Below are 20,553 nucleotides of genomic sequence, written 5' to 3' on the forward strand. Positions count from 1 at the left end.
GTTTTTTCTTTCGAGAAAGAGAGAGAGAAAAAAGAATTTCTTCCAAGATTCAGGGAAGTGAAAACAATCAACAATTCTATCGCAAAACAACGCGACCCAGGGTTTTCCGAATTATACCAATATATATCACAGTGTGGGTTTAGCGGCAAAGCCTGGGCTGGTTAATTTGCCAATAAAGTGTTGAATCTAACAAATTTTTACTTTCAATATGAATTGATGCCAGAGATTGCCTGGCAGAGGAGAATTCTAACCGCATTGGCATGGACAACTACCTTGATTAGAGATCTCGAATTCAAGGCGAAACCTGTTTCACGACAGTATAATGCACGAGACACAAAACGCGGCCTCTGGGCTATCACCGAAGTAGAACAGAAATGTCAAAAATATATATTGGTGAGTCAACTCCACAAAGTCAATGAGGTAACGAGCATGCCCGCATCGATGAGCCACCAATGCCTTCCTTAAGCACTATCACGGACTGACACGGATAAACACCCGCACACGATCCATGTATTACGGTAAGGTCGTCGAAATGCTGCGCAGGTGATTACCGGAGACACCGAAATTTTCGAGAGAATACGGGTTCACACCTCTCCAAATTAACTTTCCTTCCAACTCCTCCGTTCAATGAGTCTCCCATTTCCTCACGAAAGAAAGTCTTTAAATGGAAATAATATGTGGTTTCTTGTACCATGACATTTACGTATCGATAGTGTGCGTGCAAAATATTCGACCAATAAATGGGAACATTTAGTTCCACTATATTTAATGAGATATTGTCATAGCAACCGTAATTTTAGATGCTTCTTCACATGATATCGCTATCACTTGCCTCCTTTGAGAGATAGGTTCACAAGTTAACGTTACCAGAATAATTTGCATCTAATGAATATGCGTTTGTATGAAATTTTATTTTTTTTCTGAGCAAATGAGTCACCGAAAACGTAAAAAAACCACTGGTTCTCTTCACGAAATTATCGAGGGAAAATCTGGTGCATTTTATTCACATAAATAATTTGACCCATTTAGAAATTTTTTGACAAACTGGATTTTTACTCCTGTTAAATTATTTTCACTTCATCTTGCAAGACATTTTCAAGTAGGTAGCTTGAGATTTGATGGTTGTTAAAAGAAACCACCCATAAAGCGTCCAAGGATAATCAATTATAGCAAAAGACAGATTGCAACTGAAGTCTATCCACCACCAATTTTCGACAGATACGATTTTAAATAAGCGAAATTACGGAATAGTAAAGTATTCTCCAAGACTATCTCCAATCATATACATTGCTCTTCAATGTAAATCTGCATAAATTTAAAGACAAAATGCCCTCCTCATTTTATTCGATGCAAAGCAAGCTGCAGAAAAACCTAAGTAATATAGAAAACATCAAGTTTGCGAAGAAAACTTGGAGATTTAGAGTTACAATAGACAATCGTCCTCTTGTGTTTTGTTTTTGAAAGCCTTTGGAGGGCCGATTCAAAATATAGACTAATAATTACGCCGTTACTTCATATTTCAAAAGAGTTCTGCCTAAAATCACCAAAAATAGCCATTAGATTTTGGTGGGGGGGGGGGGGGTAGTGCCAATAGTATAGTAATTCACCACCCGCAATCGATAGAGTAGAAATAAAAATACAAATTCCCTTCTTTTTTCCCTACAATTATCTTTTCTCAGCTCCTGAATGGAAAGATTTTTCACCGAGGTGAGGTACGAGAGAGGAAGCTTATGTTGCGCATTGAAGCTGTTTACCTACGCTCCATTGATAAGTAAGAAATACACGCCTATTCGATCTTTTCCTATGCAGCTAAAGTTTTATCTGCTTCATCTATATGGAAAAATCAGTTACATGCAAGTGTTCAAAGTAAGGAATCGAACAAAAAATTATTCACTCAATGACTTCATCATTATTTTTGACAGTTTGAAAACTTATTTAACAGCATGTGTCCCAAAAAATGTCTGTAAAAAAATGGCATTTTTTGATCCAAATATCTCAATATCCTGTCATGAAGTTGTAATTTATCGGCCGTGTTTGGATAAATCTATGGGATTGCTTCGGAAAATAAAACTAAAAGCATACATCTAAATGGCCTGTGAGTGCCATTTCGACAGCTAAAAGTTAGTTATCTAAACTCGCTGGTAGCTTAATCTGCAGGATGTCCTAGAACTGAATTATCCTATACCAAATTACCACTAATCATCAACATTTATGCTACTGTAATCACGCAACGTAATAAAAACCGAATAAAAGATAATATCTAACGTGGGGAAGTAAGTGAAAATACACTTACAAAATAGCGTTACTGGTTTAATTATTGTATACATAAGCATTGCCTACAATTTCATATATACGAAGTATGGCACATTGAGCACCTTCAACTAATTGTTATTCGAAAAATCCGTGAACAAATATCTTCATAATAAAATAAATTACCTATATATTAGAATGCCTTTGGAGGTCTTATTCAAAATATAGACCAAGAATTACGCCGTCACGTAAGATTTCTAAATAATTATGCCTAATATGCTTGATGTAACTAACAGGCAGTACTTTTCCATTAATCGAAATCTCGTAATTGTTATAAATTTTATTATCTCAACGTTCATTTCAATGTGGCTCAAAGCAAATTTCACTCACCCAGAAGATCTAATAAAGACATCTCTCCGAAAGCCATATTCCAGCATTAGACTTCTAAATAGCTCCTCTGTGCATGTTGCTTCTAGTCCTAACGATATATATAGATTGCAGTCAGCCTATAGATATTACATTACCAAAATCAGCCTAGATAAGCTAGATAAACTTCACGTGCACACATGACACCCCATCAAAGATAAAGCGATGTTATTTTTTCACTCTCCGAGAAATTTTTTCTATCTTAAAGGTGGCAATCCTAAAAGGCTGTTATCGAAAAAAGACTTAATGCATGTCGCTAATTGTGTTGACTTGTTTTCCGTAAAGATTGACTTTCTTTTTTTTCCGCCTACAAGGCTAAGTGATCTTCCAAGTGGCTGACTTTGACCGTGGGCTGAAAAGTTTAATCAGCCAACAAAACACATGAAAAGCCAGTTAACTCAAAGGACTTTTGATTTATGCAAGCAGAATGTAAACTCTTCTTTTTACATAAAATCACGCCACATAGGATACCATGGGGTGGAGAGGTGAAAAATAAGCTCTAAAGGAATATTCAAAACTCATTCACGAAAAATGGCCGGACTGCTCATTGAGGCGTGAGACCAATAGATGCAATTTCAATGCAACATATTGATTTCATTTTTTACTGAAGCCGTCTGAAACAATTAATCATTATGAATTGCTTCATAGATCAAATTATGGGGCAGGTTAGAAATATTTGTCGACATTACGTCGATGAATACCATAGTGGTGGGAACTACTTATGTATTCGTGGTCTAGAAATACGATTGAGTAATTCATTTAAGAAAAAAGACTAATATACCCGTGTTTTAATTTCCGTGGTAGTTATGAGAAATTATTCGAGGGCTTGGTTGAATTATGTCGATGGGGCTGACTCTCGTCGTCTTAAAAAATTGTCATCGCCAAGTCGTAAGCATGAACTCATCAAAGCAATCGCTAAATGCGTCATTTGAAGCAAAAATAATAATCATAACGTGAAAATTTTCATTATTAAGTTATTTTTTATTATTTGAATTATTTTTATCTATACATTCACTCGTCGCCATGCCAACTGACCTTAGTCATCCTCATCCTAAAATGTGAATGAAAAATCCATGCTATGGAGTTCGTTGCCTTCTCAATTCTGATTAAGCTTTTCCTACATTTTTAATTCGTTTTAAACCCAGTGCCAGATTTAGATGGAAAGACGCCCTGAGCTATTCCACTTGAGAGTTCCTTTTACGTCCCATTTTTAAGTTTGTAAATAACGCAAGAGATAATTAAATACATTTTTAATTTGATATATATCAATAAGCTACATGAAACATGTTTTTATAGCAATCAGTGAATCTATTAACTATATTTTGGTGCAATCTAGCAGTGGCGTGACTAAAGATGTGCTTTGGGGGGGGATGGGATGACCTGGGGTGGTGATCTCCCCCAGGGGGTCCGAGAAAATTCTTAAAAAACGACATGCCTGGAAATACATTTTAGATCATTTTGGCACTAAAGTAGCAGATCCACTTATTACATGTGAAAGCTATAAAATAGCTTTAAATATTTTTTTTATTCCTCTGAGGCTTTGGAGGGGGATCTATCCCCTCATCCCCCCCCACTGCAATCTAGTATATACAAACGAACAGACCCAATGAGCCAAACGCGTTGATCTAAACCAATACATTTTTATGTTTTTTATTAGTCATATGGGTAGAATTTATCCTTGTTTTCGGTTAGGTGTTTTATTGTTCACTGTTTTTTTGAATAATGTAATTTTAATTTTGCCAACAATTTGACTGAAGGCCTCTCTTGATCTTGAGACCATAAGCTGAATCCTGGTTAGCCAGGATTCAGGAATTAGCCAGATATAGGAAAATCCAGCCCTGTTTAAATAACGCTGATTGTGTTTCTGACTGATCAAACATTTCCATGACATCGACATTTTTCAGTTCAACGCATTTTATCGAGTAGAGACATCCATGCTGTTATGGTTGCGAAGGATTAATTCACAAGCCACTCGGGAAAAAAATCATCTTTTAAGCACCTTAATGCTCCGCCGCAAATTAAAAGGATCGACAGTTGTAGTGAATTCATTCTTAAAGAGGTAAGATCATTTAGGAGAAAACATTTTCAACATATACGAGAGAGTTTATTATATATCTTTTAAAAACTCATTCCACGAAATTTTAGGCACGCAAAGAGAAAATAAGCTACGTTTCTTTAGAAATTTCCCTCGCTACTTCCTGCACCATTTCAAATATTAAGCGAGCTCTGTGAATTTGAAACGATAATTGGGTATTTCCTAGGCTAATTACGGAGTTGTTTCCTTTTAGAAGCTATGCACGACCTACCCCAGCCTCTTCAAAAAGGAGAATGCTTAGCCGGCAAAAAATACTAATAGCCAATAATATAAAACTATATATATATATATATATAGGTATATGTAATTCGTTTACGTTTTTTTTTATTCCGCTACTTTATATAGCGACGCGCCCATACTAACTAATAGTGCAAATAGAATAACGTGATAGCAACTATGGGGTATCAGTACTTATAAATGCCTGTGTTGGGAGTGCCGTCAGATCTCAAGACATCAACCAACATCAGAATCCAGTTCCATCGATCCAAAGAAAATACGCCCAAGACCTCACTAGTGGAAAATTTTATATAAGGTCCACCAATCACTTTCACATACTATATTTTATATGGAAGAGACTATTACCGCCAGTTAATAATGTATATTTTGAAACTTAAACCCCAATGCTTCATACATTTTTGTGCCCCTTGATTCTGCTTGATTTTACATGCAAAATACCAGTTTCCCAGTCACTCAAAAAATGTCGTTTGTAGGCGTGAAATTGACCTGCAGTCGGTAATAATTGACAGTGAAATCATACACGTACATTTTACGAAACTATACACTATTGGTGTTTTCTCTAAGAATCGCCTGCTTCCGTTGATTTTATCGTTATCGGGAACATTAGTTCCAAGTATGAGATTAATGTAGATAACTTGGCATCTTGATTACATCGGGTGTGAAAGTTTTCGGACAATATCGTCAACCATTACGAAAGAAAGCTGGGAAGAGACTCCAAGGCCAGATGATTCCACATTAGCCCGCTGACTCCTTCTTTCTTAGGTAAATGTGAAGGAGTATTTCCCTTACCACACACATTCCGACCTGAACGACGTTGAACGAGATCCGACGCGCTTCGATACAAAAGGCAGCATCCATCTAGGTGCAAGCTGTTACAAGAGGCATGAAGGCACCTACACGTGTTTACGTACTCCTACTTTAATAGACCATTAAAAGCCATGTGAATAGTATGTACCGATAACTCTGAATCCCTTTTCTAAACAGACACCCCTTATCGCCTGTTACGTCGTATGCCTTTTTCTGCTAAGTGAAACGCGCTAAGATACAGAATGAGAAAATTGTTAAAAACCTACCCTGAAAAAACACTGTTCGTCCACATCTACACCCTACTCCGCAATTACCATACGTCTCCTAATTTGGCTAATGGTATGGAATGCTAGGACATTAGCCGTTCACAAAAATGAAAAAAAAATTGAGCTGCGCGTTAGAGTGACTTCACCACTGAGTCCCACTAGCCATTCAAGTCTTTCGTTATTATTTATATATTTTTTTATTTATTCACCTCGATTACCCCCGAAAACAGCACAACGAGGCCTTTACATCGGGAGTCTTAACAATCAACAACAGATGATCACACACAGCCATGCCCTGGAACGGGCAATCTATCCAGGCGGGACTCGAATCCGCGACCTTCGGTATGGTGGGTGAGGACTTATCCCCGCCGCCACGGAGGCCGACAATAATTCCAACCCCTGTACGTGCAGCAAAATATCTCTTTAATTTTATCGTTTATGTCGGACCTAGAAACAAAGCGAAATCCTAAAATGTTCTCTGTTTTTGAAGCAATTGTCTCTCCGAGTCTCTAGCGGCTCCCAGCCTAATTCGCGTATAAGCTGTGATTCGCTCTTTGTTGTCTCTCATAGCAGTTTTTGACGAATCGCGCAGCTATTGTTTATTTTACTTAGTCATTGGATTAAAAATTTTCTTCGCCACATCCCATGTACTCAACGTGTATTCGAAGTTTGTGGCCTGAAGATTGAAAGCTGTCATTTTGGTGAACAGATCATTACGGAGAACGATGATTACGCATGCGAAGCTTGTTTGAAGCAGCAAGCATCAGAGGGAGAACTCATCACTTCCTTTCAATGCAATGGTCATTGGCACGCGCTCACATTGCCACTCGCATTCTCCGTATCTAGAGACTTCCGTTCAAGCCAGTTATAAAAGCCTATTTTCGTCTGGCTTCATGACGCAACGAAGTGTCGATAAAATTCCTTAGATAGTTTTCAATTAAAAAATAATGAAGAGACTCGCAGGAAATGCTCCACTTTGAAATTAAATTCGCAGAAATGATAACACGCGTGGAGAGGCATATTAAAAAAAAACACTCACAAACTGGGGTGCTTCTTTCATAGTAATTGCTACTACACAACCAAGAAAATGTACGTTCGCCCACATGCGTGAATGGCCACTGTCCAGTAATGGCAGTTCTTAGCATTAATTCACTTATTATTGATATTTTTTTCTTCCGTTAATATGGATATTTTAGAAAGGGTGTCAAATATTTCACAATAACAATCAATCAATTGGACATCCCTTTCGCATTACTTAAGGACTGTAAATACTTCCATCCACTTACTCAATTAGGTACATGAATCTTTAACACTGACACAACTATTGAGTACTGAAGGCGTCATTTGATTGCCTCGTGATAGGCACAACGGCAAATCAAGGAAGATTTTGAGGGGTAACTGGAAATATGAATAAGATATAGAATAGGCATCCAAAAGGATGATGGTAATTCACCTTGCATAGTATTTAACCTACAGCCCAAGGTAAATAAGACTATAGATGCGAGATAAGATAGGAGATGAATGCTTAAGAACGGGGAGATTAACATTTGCCAATGGGAAGAGGTAAAGATACCAAACAGAGAATCTCATAAAATGAGTAGGGACCGGATACTTCAAAACACTTAAAGCGAGAACCAGACATCAGACAACAAAGAAAACACATGTCAGGGGTACTCAATTAGGTACTCATTTCGTACAAGATCCCATCCTGCGGCACACAGACAGCCTAAGACTTCCCTCAGTGAAACCCAATAGAAAATCACTTTGAATAAAAAGCAGGGAAGAAAATTGCAAAATGAGATAACGAGGAGATAGGACAAACAGGCTATGGAAATGAGAGGTGAAGGCAATGTTGCAATCAGTAAAAATATGTTATTTATACGAGTAAATGAAAGAAAGAGACCAGAATAGAAAAATAGGGGCACGTTTCTTCGACCACTACCACCGACTTTCATTAGAACACAACTCATTCATTAGGCCCCTCCTCATAACAGTTAACGGCTACAGTAAGTCGATCTGCTAATTCAGCCAATTATGAGTCAATTTGCTACAAAAAAAGCATGCATTTATCTCACTCCACACTCATTTAAATATCCTTTTTTCTAATCCATTCCATATAACTAATTAACTCTCTAATTTGAACTGGCTAGCCTTATAATCTCACCTCTTTCACCTTCATTTTAATATTATTTCAACTTGTACTCCATCTTTTGCTGCCCATAATCTTATTTTCCGCCATCAAGTTTCAACTCCTCTTCCAATGCACCCAACCCTCTTCCTTTATTTCTCCGCCGTTCAGTTTAATTTCAATAGCCTTCTAATTAGTACGGTTTATAACCATCAGATAATAGCATACGGTGGCAAAAGAGATTTCAATGCATGCAATACATCAAAACCTACTTTTCGATTTAAATATAGGCTAAAATATTAGTGCAGGTTCTTCAATTACATTCTGCCATAAATAATAACTTTGGCTTGAGTTCAGTTTCACTCCTCGCAGACCCACATTGCCCTCCCAGTGGAGAGAAAGATCGCATCCAAAGGAGTCCGAAACTTGGAAGGGCGCATAAACTTACTTGAGTGATTCCTGCGATACTCAAGAGCACCGTGCTCCATGCCACTTTTACAAGGCTCTAAATTTTCTGCCGCCATGACAGCAGTGTGAATAGCAGGAAATCCAAACTTTTGCATTTTGTAACATGGTGGGGAAATAATCCCCAGAAAAAAAATTACCTTAGGCTTCATCCTTTTTAAGAAATTCTTATCTAAATCTAAATCCAAATGACTATGCTTTTTCCAAAAGCAGTGTTTCAATGACTCATCGACACATCTTTTGCGATTAAGTACAAAATGAATATGGGTAAACGACTCAGTCGAAGAAACTTAAATACGAAAAAAACCAATACGCGGCTTTAAATCCAAATATATTTCAGTCTCAAAACTACCAAAGTGCATAGGTACTCTTAACCACTTTAAGGACATGAAATTTTTGATTGACTTATTTATTCAATAACTTAAAATAAGGCATACATTTTTAACTATAGATATTAGGCTTATCTATAAATAAGGCATAAATTAGTCCCATCAGAGGAAGAAGCTAGAAGTATGGGATCTCATTTGCTTTACGAAACTCCGGGGATTATTTATTTATCTTTCCAATGGTATTAAGTTTTTTCTAGTTCCAGAAAGTAAAGTTATATCGAGACCGAATGCATAAAAATTATCGGAGGTAATTATACCAACTACGAAACGAAACCAGTTATGGCAAAATGTTAATTCCAAAGCATTTATTGAGTTATTTCAAGCCATCATTCTATGCATACTTTGTATAATTGAAACTTTTACCTGTCAGGGAGTCACACTTTTTTTATAGTTAGCTAACTCGAACAAAATACTGAAGATATAGCTACAACCACTGGCCATATTAACTCTTCGAGGCATACTACTAAAAAAATCTGAAATAAAGTAGCACGTCTGACGTAGGAGTTGGCCATGACTTAAAAAGGAGCAAGGATGGAATCCAATAAATTATTATCAGCTGTGGTCGCACATGAAACAGATAACGTATTATATCTGGTGACAAAATCTGAGGAAAAGATAATGTCGTTATAAATGATAAGTGACAAAGCATAGAGATACAGAAATAGGGATAAGCAACACTTAAGCAATTCGTTATTCGGAATTTAGTAAGCTCTTTTCTAACCACGAAATCGCTTGACCAAATCATGTGATACTATTTGAATTTCAAAGCCTAAATAATGCCATCAAAGGACCTAGCAACGGTGAATATAACTTCCAAGCCGTTTGAAACTGGACCACCATTACCTTGCAGAGTGCGAAACAAATATGCTTGTTCAACCGATTGATTGCGTTCCTCGCTGTCATGGGAGTCATCGGGCGCCAGCCGAAAGTCAACCGGCTTTTTTTAAATACCTTAGTAGCATGTTGAGTCGTTTAAACTATTAAAAACCAATCTCAAATTATATTGCTAAAACACGCATTCATTCATTAATTTTGACAAATTTTTCATCAACAATTACATCTGAAAAAGCGTTCAAAATTTTCAGAAATACGCCGTAAACTTGATTTCAGGGACACAGAGCTCGCAAAAAGTATAACATGCATACCAATGTGTAGTCAACTAGACTGAATTTTTTCGGATTTTTCGAATATGGAAGAATGTGGGGGTGAAATTATTTAAACCACGACCAGTGGCACAACGCAACGCAACGCTGATTATTCGCTGTTGATGTGCAGACTCAAGCTCTCAGCTATGAAGCTGTCTACTGAGGGATTCATTTCAGTGAGTAGGTTCAGGAATATTTAAATCGCTTGCTGATCATGGCATTTCATAAATTTATTTTATTAAGTAGGGGTTGGGATATGGGAAGGGATAAGGGCGGTTTTAGGGACATTATGCTTGGCGAGTTCTGAAGGGGTGTAATCCCAAAGGTTTTTCAGCAGGTCGTTTTGCGTGGCGGCAAATGATCTTTCAAATTTCGCCAAATAAGCCTTCAAGGTTATGAGAACGGGGGAAATCTTCAGGTCTTTTCTTAAATTTCTGTTGGTGATGAACCAGGGAGCCCCGACAATTTTCCTCAAAATGGCATTTTCGGCGGATTGAATCCTCTTGAGATGCGTAGATGCTGCATGAAGCCAGGCTGGAGATGCATAGGATAATAAGGGTTTGATACAGCTGTTATACAGAAGTAGTTTCGTTTTTAAGCTCAATGGCGAGGTTGATTTCAGTAGAGGATGTAACGCCGCTTGGACTCCTTTCGCCTTGGTAATAGAGGAAGAGATGTGTGCTTTCCAGGTGAGTTTCTTGTCCAAAAGAACTCCAAGAAATTTAGTTGATTGCTGTTTTGGAATCCGCTGGTTTCCATAATGTAGCCGGTGACCGTCGCCTGTCCTGGTTCGCCGGGAGAACACAACATGCGTGCACTTGGACGCGTTAACGCTGAGCTTCCACTCGTTTGCCCAGTCCTCGTAGTCGTCAAGGTGAGTTTGCGCCAAGTCAGCCGTTCGTTCCGGGTCCGAACCCTGGGCAAGGATGGTGGTATCGCCTGCATAGAGGAATAACTGGGTGTTTGGAAGGGAAGGGGTGTCGTTTACATAGAGATTAAAGAGTATGGGGGATAAGATGGCGCCTTGCGGGACGCCAGAGGATATGGGATAGCGGGAAGAGATGTCAGTATTTAGGGTTACAAAGAAGGAGCGGTCTGATATAAATGATTGAATTATTTTAAGGAGGTGGGAGGGAATGTTTAAAGAGGAAAGCTTATGGATGAGGCCCAGGGTCCAGACACGGTCGAAGGCTGCTTCGAGGCTGCATGTGAGATTAACCGTTGGTTGAAGCCAGAAGTTATGGCTTCAGCGAGGCGAACAATCTGATGAACTGTGGAGGTTTTTCGGCGGAATCCTGTTTGTTCCGGTCTAATGGTGTCTTCATTCAGAATAACTTGGCTGAGCCTGCGGTGAATGAGTTTTTCGAAAAGTTTAGATAATGTACACAGCAGACTGATAGGCCGGTATGACGAAGGAAGGGCGGGAGGTTTACCGGATTTGGGAATCATAATAATTTTGGCCATTTTCCATGAAGATGGGAAATAGCAGGTGGATAGAAGGAAGTTATAAAGTTGTTGCAGGAGAAGTATGGTAGGTTGGGGAAGGTTTTTGAGGAGCCTGTTGGGGATGTTGTCCGGTCCGGGACCAGTGGCACAGAAAATTTTCTTCAGGATAAAAAACGTTAGACGTAAGGTAGCCGGAAATACATGCCGGATGATGGTTGACTAACTGGTTTAAATTGAAGGAATATCCTTCCCATATCATATTCTTTGAACCAATAGAATGCCAAGTGAGTAGACAAGCAGAAAAATGCGATCAACTAATGAAATAAAAGGCGATGATACGAGGGTTGCAATTTAAGTATCTGCAATTGGAAATAATGGTGCTCCTAGGTGCCATCTGACATATATATTGTAAATATTGACATTTTTGACGTTATACGTATTCGGAAATTCGAATCGGGGGACTATTTGTGTTGTTTAACCGGTCAAAACATCGAAATGATGGTTCATCCGCCATACAGTCCTGATTTCGCATCCAATGATTTCATATTTTTTCCGCTGTGAAGAATTAACTACGTTATCAACGATAAATAAATAATGAATTTACAAAATATTTTTCAAACAAATGAAGTTTTTTTCGATTATGAAAAGTGTTAAAAATTAGTTTAAAACCCAATACTTAGTACCCAGATTTTCAAAAAATTTTCCCCCTGGTTTCAATAACTGATGAGCACACATAGGCACAACACACCACGCTAAGGATTTTTGAATTACCGAGAAATTGTTTGAACCGCTTTATTATATCATGAGCCCAATACAGAAATACTAAAAGAAACAAAATACTTCTTTCACAGTAGCACAGGGAATGGAATTGGCCCTGATTGCGAGTTATCCACATGTCCGTCGTGAGCTCTACCCTCGCCTATTTACATCAATCATAGGGTCACTAGCACTCACGTCAGTGATACATGCCAGTCGAGGGAGAAATGTGGACTTAAAAGAAGATATTATAACTCTATAACCCAAAGAATATATGTACTATAATCCCCATTAACTGTGAAGTACAACGGTTACGGAAGTTAAATGCAAAATTGGATAAAAAGTACTTGGCTCTAAAATAGGAGAAGATTGAAATTGATCCAAAGTTCATAGTTAATGCCTACAGTAGACAAAGGCCATCTTTAAGTGAAATATTAGGGAACACCCGCTAATAGACAGCGGAAGAAACTTTAGGGAGTCACACTAAGTTCTCATAGGAAATTAATTTGCATGAACAGTGAACACCTTCTTCATAAAGTCGAGGTTTCGCATATCGGCTCGATGAAAGTATCCTTCAGTATGAATCCACAGTCGTAAAAGGGTTTCCATCCATCAAATTAAAACGAATGGAGTAATAGTGCATTATGCTACTGATCAAAGGATCACTAGCACTCAGTGATTCAACCCTATGATTGATGTAAATAGGCGAGGGTAGAGCTCACGACGGACTTAGCCACAGGCTTGTGGATAACTCGCAATCAGGGCCAATTCCATTCCCTGGACCGCCTAGTTTGGGTGTATCCGAAGGCCTTACCCGAGATTAGAACCCGAGACACACTAGTCAATAGCCAAAAGCTCAATCCACCATGCTCCCCTCGAAGGATACCACTTTCAAATTGTAGAGAAGTCTTTTTGAGTCCAACAAAGATCTTCGCTCTACGAATAGTCATCCTCCTTTACCCTGAATGTGTGAATATCAGACCCCTGTGTCTTAGTTCGGGATGAACTCTACCCTCTTTCCTCACCTATTCCAACAAACCTTCGCGTTGAAGCAATCAGAGCAAGTGAGTTGCTTGAGGACACATTTATAATCCTGTTAACAGACAAACCCGAAAAAATCTATGTCACGGCTCGTCCGTCGCGCAAACACAGACAGCCTTGTTCATCTGAGTTCGTAACAGCGATTTAAGGCAAATGATGGAATTTGAAGGCTATTTAAAGTGGAAATTTCTGTTACAAGGGTTTTAAGGATGCTCTAAATCCATAGAAATGTAGAAAGATTCAGTTTTAGTCATTTCAGAAAACATTGTAACTGTTTTTAACAATAAATTGCATTTTAAGACTATATCGATGGCTACGTTCTAACAACAAGTATCTAAAATTCGGCCGGTTTGAGACGCGTACCTTAAACAAAGTGTAATAACATTTTTAAAAATAAAATACAAGCAAAGAACAAGTCTTGATTTGCAAATGAATGCTTCTTTTTCAGTTTTATGAACTTTTGGTTTTTAATTTTAGGTTGCAAGTAAATGCAATTATTCGTTTTTTGCTCTCCTGAAAAGTTGCTATTTTTGAGATACGTGTTGTTAGAACTTAGCCATCGATATGTGGACTCACCAAATGGCATTTTCATCTCTGTGGCTTACCTGGACAATGTTAAGCGTGGGTAGTGTACATTTGGAAGGAATTAACACCCAGATTACATCGTGATCTGAAGAAAAAGTGTGTGGCTGTGTCGCGGGTTGTCTTCAATGATGGCCTTGGTGCCAATGTAGGATGTCAATTTATCGTAAAAATAACTAGAATCCTTTTCGTTTGCCAACACGGGCTACATTTTGTGGAATATCGAAAAAAAATGTTGAATGATCACCCCTGCTAGACTCGCTCGATAATGGAGGCAAAATGTCGCATCCTTCGGCTGCAGGTGGTAGATAAGACGGCGGCAGCGTACACACAAACGATTGCGTCTCGCACCGACGCGACGCGATAAGCACGAGATATGGCGAAGACAATAGCCGTTCGCGGCGCGCTGGTTTCAATTACGATCGTCTCCTCATGTAGGCCACACGAGACGTCTCTTCGTCAGAAGCAAAGGCGCACAATGGAAGTTCACCGTCAAAGAAACTGGTCTTGATATCAAAAAGTGCTGGATTCGACAGGACCCATCAATCATGCCGCAGTCATCAAGACAGAGCGACGCGAATATTTGATTCAAATCAAGATACACTTTATCTCCTCAGGCTAAGTTTGATGTTCTTGCCGTAACTTGAGATCGTGTGATTAAAACCTCGGAATGAATTTAAAAATATTCTTCTGACAGTGAGAAGAATTTTCAAATAAAGTTATTTCAATTTAGGCGGATACAAGCGAGTCCATCAAACAATTTTCAAAATTTCTTTTCCTCATTCATGATTTTGTTACGTGTCCAAAACGGATGCGCGAGAAACAAGTGATCGTTAACTTCCATCTACATACGTTAACTCTCATCTCCAATGACTTACTCTCTCAATACTCTTCAAGTCACTTGATTCCTCAAACCGTGATGCCGATCGGCGCCATCTCTCATGAGGAATTCGCTATTTCAAATGCATTGTTGGTCCAGAAGAAGGATGAATTGCTGAGAATCACGAGGAGGACAAGTAAAACCATTCGGCTGTAAAGCTTTGTGGAGCCGCTCCTTATTAAATAAACTCTAAAACTTATAGCAGTTTTAACATTTAAATTAAACTCGCTCTCGATTACCTATGCGAGATACATAATAGCTAAGTATCTGTGATCAGTATGTTATATTTTAGACGTTTATCCCGCTCGAAGTGGAAATCGTAGTGAAGTACGTAGGTGACAGAAAAAAAATGAAGCGGCAGGGGGCACCTATTAATATACTCTCAAGAAAATATGGCCACGGGATCTGTGCTTAATTTTTAACACCCTGGTGTTGCAAATCCAATTCTGTATTAAATTAGCACTTGATACCAACTTTCTTTTGAATAACTTATCATAGTGCACAAAGAGTAAGAAAAAAAGACTTAACTGTTCCACAAAATAAAACATATATTTGCGACTGGTTTCGATGCTTACTGCGCATCATCATCTGTCCAGATGATGATACGCCGTATCGAAACCGGTCGAAAATATATATTTTATTTTGTGGAACGGCTAAGTCTTTTTTTTCTTACCCTTTGTGCATCATGAAGGAGTTCCACCATGTTACGCCTCCCACCAGCGCACTTATCATAGGTTAGGTATTCATACATCCGCATTAGTTGAAATTATCTGATAAAATAAATGGTATACACTTAACTATATTGTATTCCAAAAAAACAGACGTCCTTGAATGGGAAAATAATATTCATAGAATAATAGACTACGGTTCATAACACGGAAAAATATAAGTCATAACCTCCACACGACAAAATTAGTAGCAATAGAGGTCTTGGTCTTGCCGTACATTAGTTTAGCTAACAATTGTTTAACAAACCTTTATTTATAACCGATTCACTCCTACTATTCATAATCCAAGAAAATCAAAGTTTTCCGTCAGCTCGGCATCCATGGTCCTCCCATGCACACGTTCTGCGAGAGATGTATTGGCGTCAACGGATGAAAGTGCCAGTCTCACAATAGGCTCAAGTTGAAAGCTAACCAAAAATCAAAATTAATTTCGACTTCTGTATTTTGAGCCAGGAAAAATATCCACAGTCTGAAAGTCCTATGAATTGATAAACGAACCTTTTATTTTTTCCAAAAAACGACTATGTTCAATTATCCCAGCCAAAATCGATGAAAATCAAATAAATGTGGAGCATGCGATGTTTATGAAATATTTCAAGGTTTGTCCCACAGGCAATGGCATACCGGAAAGAAGTCACTTTTAAGGATTTCATTTTTGGTTTTTATTTTTTTAGATAATTGAAATATAAGCCTAATTAAATAACTTTTTGGTTTGAATTTAAAATATCACTGTCTGTTGCTAATTTTTTACTAATAGCTAGGCTACGACGCGTCGTAGGCTTCAGCTCAATACGTTTAGGATTGATCCACGAGCGTTTTATGGCGAAAGATGCGAGGAGATCAAGGTGCGAGCGGAATTGAAAACAATGGTGATGGGGGAAGAGAGCAAGATAAGAGGTGCAAAGACTTCTGAATAAGGAGCTGCCGATTTGTGGCTACGCGATTCAGGACAAATAATTCACGCCGATATTATTTTTTTATATGTTTCGCCTCTAAAGACGAAATCCAACGAGGTAAAAAAGCAAAATCAAGGTGCAGAAAATGTGGTCAATACAATACTTACATTTGTAAGTTAACTATTTCCTATGCTAAAAGAGCCGGCCCTAGTGCCTTTTTCAGGTGACTTACGTGAAGTGATTTCAATTAGGAATTCATCAGAAAATAAATAAACTAGAAATAATGAAAAATGAGGACAATTTTCAAATCCAATTCTTAGAGTTTAGATTGCAAATTACACGTTAAGAAAAAATCGGAAAGCCTATTTTTATGGCCATTATTAAATAAAGTACAAACAATCAGAAGAGGGTATTTTTAAATGTTTAATTAAAAATGACATGATAAACTTCTTTTTGAGGAATAACCTCGATAAATATTCATAATAGTCTATATCTCAGATAACGTGTATGTCTCACCGGAGATTTGCGTAAATGTTCCTTTTTTCAATCTCCAAAACGCAGCGCACGGTGGGTGAACTGCACCAGCACCCACTGCTGTCGATTGAGATACTATGAATGTCCCAACCCCACCATTAAAGGCCACATGCGTTGCTAAGACAAAATATAGCCCCAGCGTCGCATCTGATCTATGGTCAGGGTCTCAGAAGACCCAGAGACCCCTGTGATGTACGTTAAAGATATAGAAATCCATTCACGATGCAAAACTTTTCTTTTCTCAGATAAGTTGATTGTGTCACGAGCTCCTGCCGAACGGGTCCCCACTCCTTGCATCTACTGTTTACACTCTTGTGAGCCACTCTTTCCCATAGTGAGTGGTTCCCCTTGAACCGGAGCTCTAATGACGTCATCAACTCATGAGAAGGTGACACTGGCACATTCTTTTTTTAATTTTAAACTTATGAGAGAGAGGCTTGATGAGGAATTTTTCCGTCGTCACTTATCTTCCCCTTTCGTCCGCCAAATTATTTTGTGAATGTGAGTGAATGATCCCATTCAAACTAAGACGCTTTAATTATACCACCAATAATTATCCCAGACATTTAATATTCGCACTTGCGATAGAAAGGATGCACCAGAGCTCGTTATTCCTCCTCCACCTCCAGACAAACATAAATTATCGATCCTTGTCAAACAGTCAGTAAAACATTTACCCTCTTCCCAATTTAATAACCGAATCACCTCCTTTCGCTGCGGTTCCTCGTACTTGCTTACATTTAATCATAATTAAATCATACATTTAATCATATTACTATAAGATAAATCTCTTACCAGCCAATGAATTATTACTCAAAGCAAATTTAAAAGGATTCACTAAAGTGCCCACTAGCGTCGCTGACGGAAGAAGGATCCGGATTTCACTTGGGGGAAATACTCTGTAATTATGGATTTTAAACGAAATCTATATTCACTATCGTATAAGCTAACAAATTTATAACTTTACATTGCTGTTCCATGCGAGTTCATATGCTCTAACTCAAGCGTAAATATCTTGCATTGTTGTGGGGGATACAATTATTCGCAAATATTCGGTCACCTAACGTAAGTACAAATCCAGCCCTTATTTCGTTCCCCAGTTAAATACTATTATAATATTGGCTTAAAGTTCACTGCATCTCATCGTTACAAGCCATCTTTTTCATTCAAGACCCCGGAATCTTCACTTTCGCCCACGCTAAAGAACTGAATGCATCACCATAACAACGGAGTGCAGTGTGAACAAGTACAGGGAAAACGAGAGCTTCGATTTGGAGTAAACTGAGTAGTGGGTTAGATAAAGAGATACTTGGTGCATTGGTACTGCAAAAAGACAGTGGAAACGAGACTCCAGGGCGGGCTCGCAAGGTTACACTCCTGGGGCAGGGACTGTAAGCGCTAGCTTTTCTCCTCTGCACCCAGAAGGGGAAGGTCGGGAAGGAACAAGGAAGGAGGCGCCGCCGCGATAAGAGCCCGACGACGCCTCCTTGGAGGGGATAGGGAAGGAAGGGAAGGGACGAGGAATCCCGCACCTTCACAAAGGCGGGCACTGCAAAAAGACAGGAGTTCCTGCAAGTTAAATTCCCTAACAGGTATTCCATCTAGGAGTAAAACTCGCGGACGCAGTAGGGTAAATTGGAGGGGGACGCCGCATAGGGGATACACTGCGCACCCCCCTTAGTTTCGGCGTTTCACAGACAGATTGCGAGCAGATGCCCAATTCAGGGGCACAGTAGATGCCAGGGAATAATTGAGGATCTCCCGTTTGTTTTTCATTGGTTTTACAGATTTTAGAGCGCAAATACTAAGTTAAGTCTGGTATTTTACCTTCAAAAATTTCCCTCGCCTTGCATTAAATTCCTATTGGACGTTGAACTACTGCTATATTACGATTGTTTGAGGTTTGCAGCAACAGCGAGTTCTGCTCGGAATGATTTCAGTCTAATTACGTCTCTATTGACCTTAAAGGCCATAGAGCCACGAGGTGCGGCGTCTCACCTGCGGAGAAAGGGAGAGTCGCCGCGATGTACTTCAGTACACATTCCGCATTTCTCTCACGCGGGATATACGCCGCACGGAATAAAAAATTATTTCAAATTAATTATAACACGTTTTCAGCGACGTTTTGGTGTGTTGAATAAAACTAAAAAATGTTTCTGTTTTGTGTAGTATTTAATTATTTGCACGCATATTACGATCATTACTTAGCTAAGTTTATGGGCGACAGCAAGTTTTGACTTGGGCAAGGTATATCTTAAAATAATTGCCTTAATTCATTTTTCAACTTATTTTTGGAATTCTATTAAAAAAAACTCCTAAATTTAGTCTATGTTAATTGAACTTATTCGGTTTAACTAGGATTTTTCAACAAAAACTGGATAAATATACCCACGTTAATTAAATTTCTTGGTTTTTACATGCGTATGTTAATTATATAGTGGCGTAAACATAACTCTAGTTTTACAACCTGCATTTCAGTTACATTAAAATCGTACACTTATTATTAATTAGAAAAATAGTAAATATATATCACAAGTGTTTGCATATTTTATTTTCCTCAAAACATCAGTAATGCGAAAAATTTTTTAAATGGAGGTTCAGAATACGGAAATCAGATTTAGTCGGTTTTAATAACGTGCGTCTTATCACCTTTATAGGTGCGACGTGTCACCCGCAGCATACGGGATAGACGCCGCGGTGTAATGTTTTACAAAAATAATTCTTGCAGCTTAGAGAAGAATGATATAAGTACCTATACTTTTTTTTGTGTGTCACAGAAACAAGACTAGTCACCATATTTACTACTTAGTTCAATCAGAAAAGCAAAATAGGACAAAAAATATTTATTTTACAAAATATGCGGCGTCTGTCCCTGATTTACCCTACGTCCATTGGCGTGTTCTTTAAAAGTGTCCGAGCGATATTTTTATTTCAATTTTTCGAAAAAGAAAAACTTTTAAAAGTAAATGAAAGTTAATGCCTTTTCAAATAATACTTAAATCATAAGTAAAAATACTGAGAGAATATGCCTTGAAATTGTATGAGAGATTAAAAGATTACATATAGTATGAAATTTCTACAATAATATCGAATTCAATTGTGGTAAAGTCAGAGATTCGTGGGCATTCGAGTGATTTTATCCTTTTTTACAGTCTTTATATCAACTCACCAACCTGTCTGTTTGTTTGTCTGTTTGTCTGGTACAAATCTTGTAACTGAAATTTGACTTACTTCCTGTGAAGCAAAAACGCTGAAATTTTGCACACTTCTTCATTTCCGATGACAATACATGAAAATATAACTTTTTCTCTCCAACCCCCCTTTAACCACCCCCCAGTCAACCCCCCCCCCCCCCCCCAAAACATGTTTTTGATCTAAGAAGTTCCAAATGGTCGATTTTCGTGTTTCGTGGCATATTTAACATAGGGGTAGGCATTTAAAAGCATAGGGGTGGCATTTTGAAACATAGGGGGCTTACCATT

The sequence above is a fragment of the Ischnura elegans genome, chromosome 5, assembly GCF_921293095.1.
Source record: "Ischnura elegans chromosome 5, ioIscEleg1.1, whole genome shotgun sequence".
Classification (NCBI taxonomy): Eukaryota; Metazoa; Arthropoda; class Insecta; order Odonata; family Coenagrionidae; genus Ischnura; species Ischnura elegans.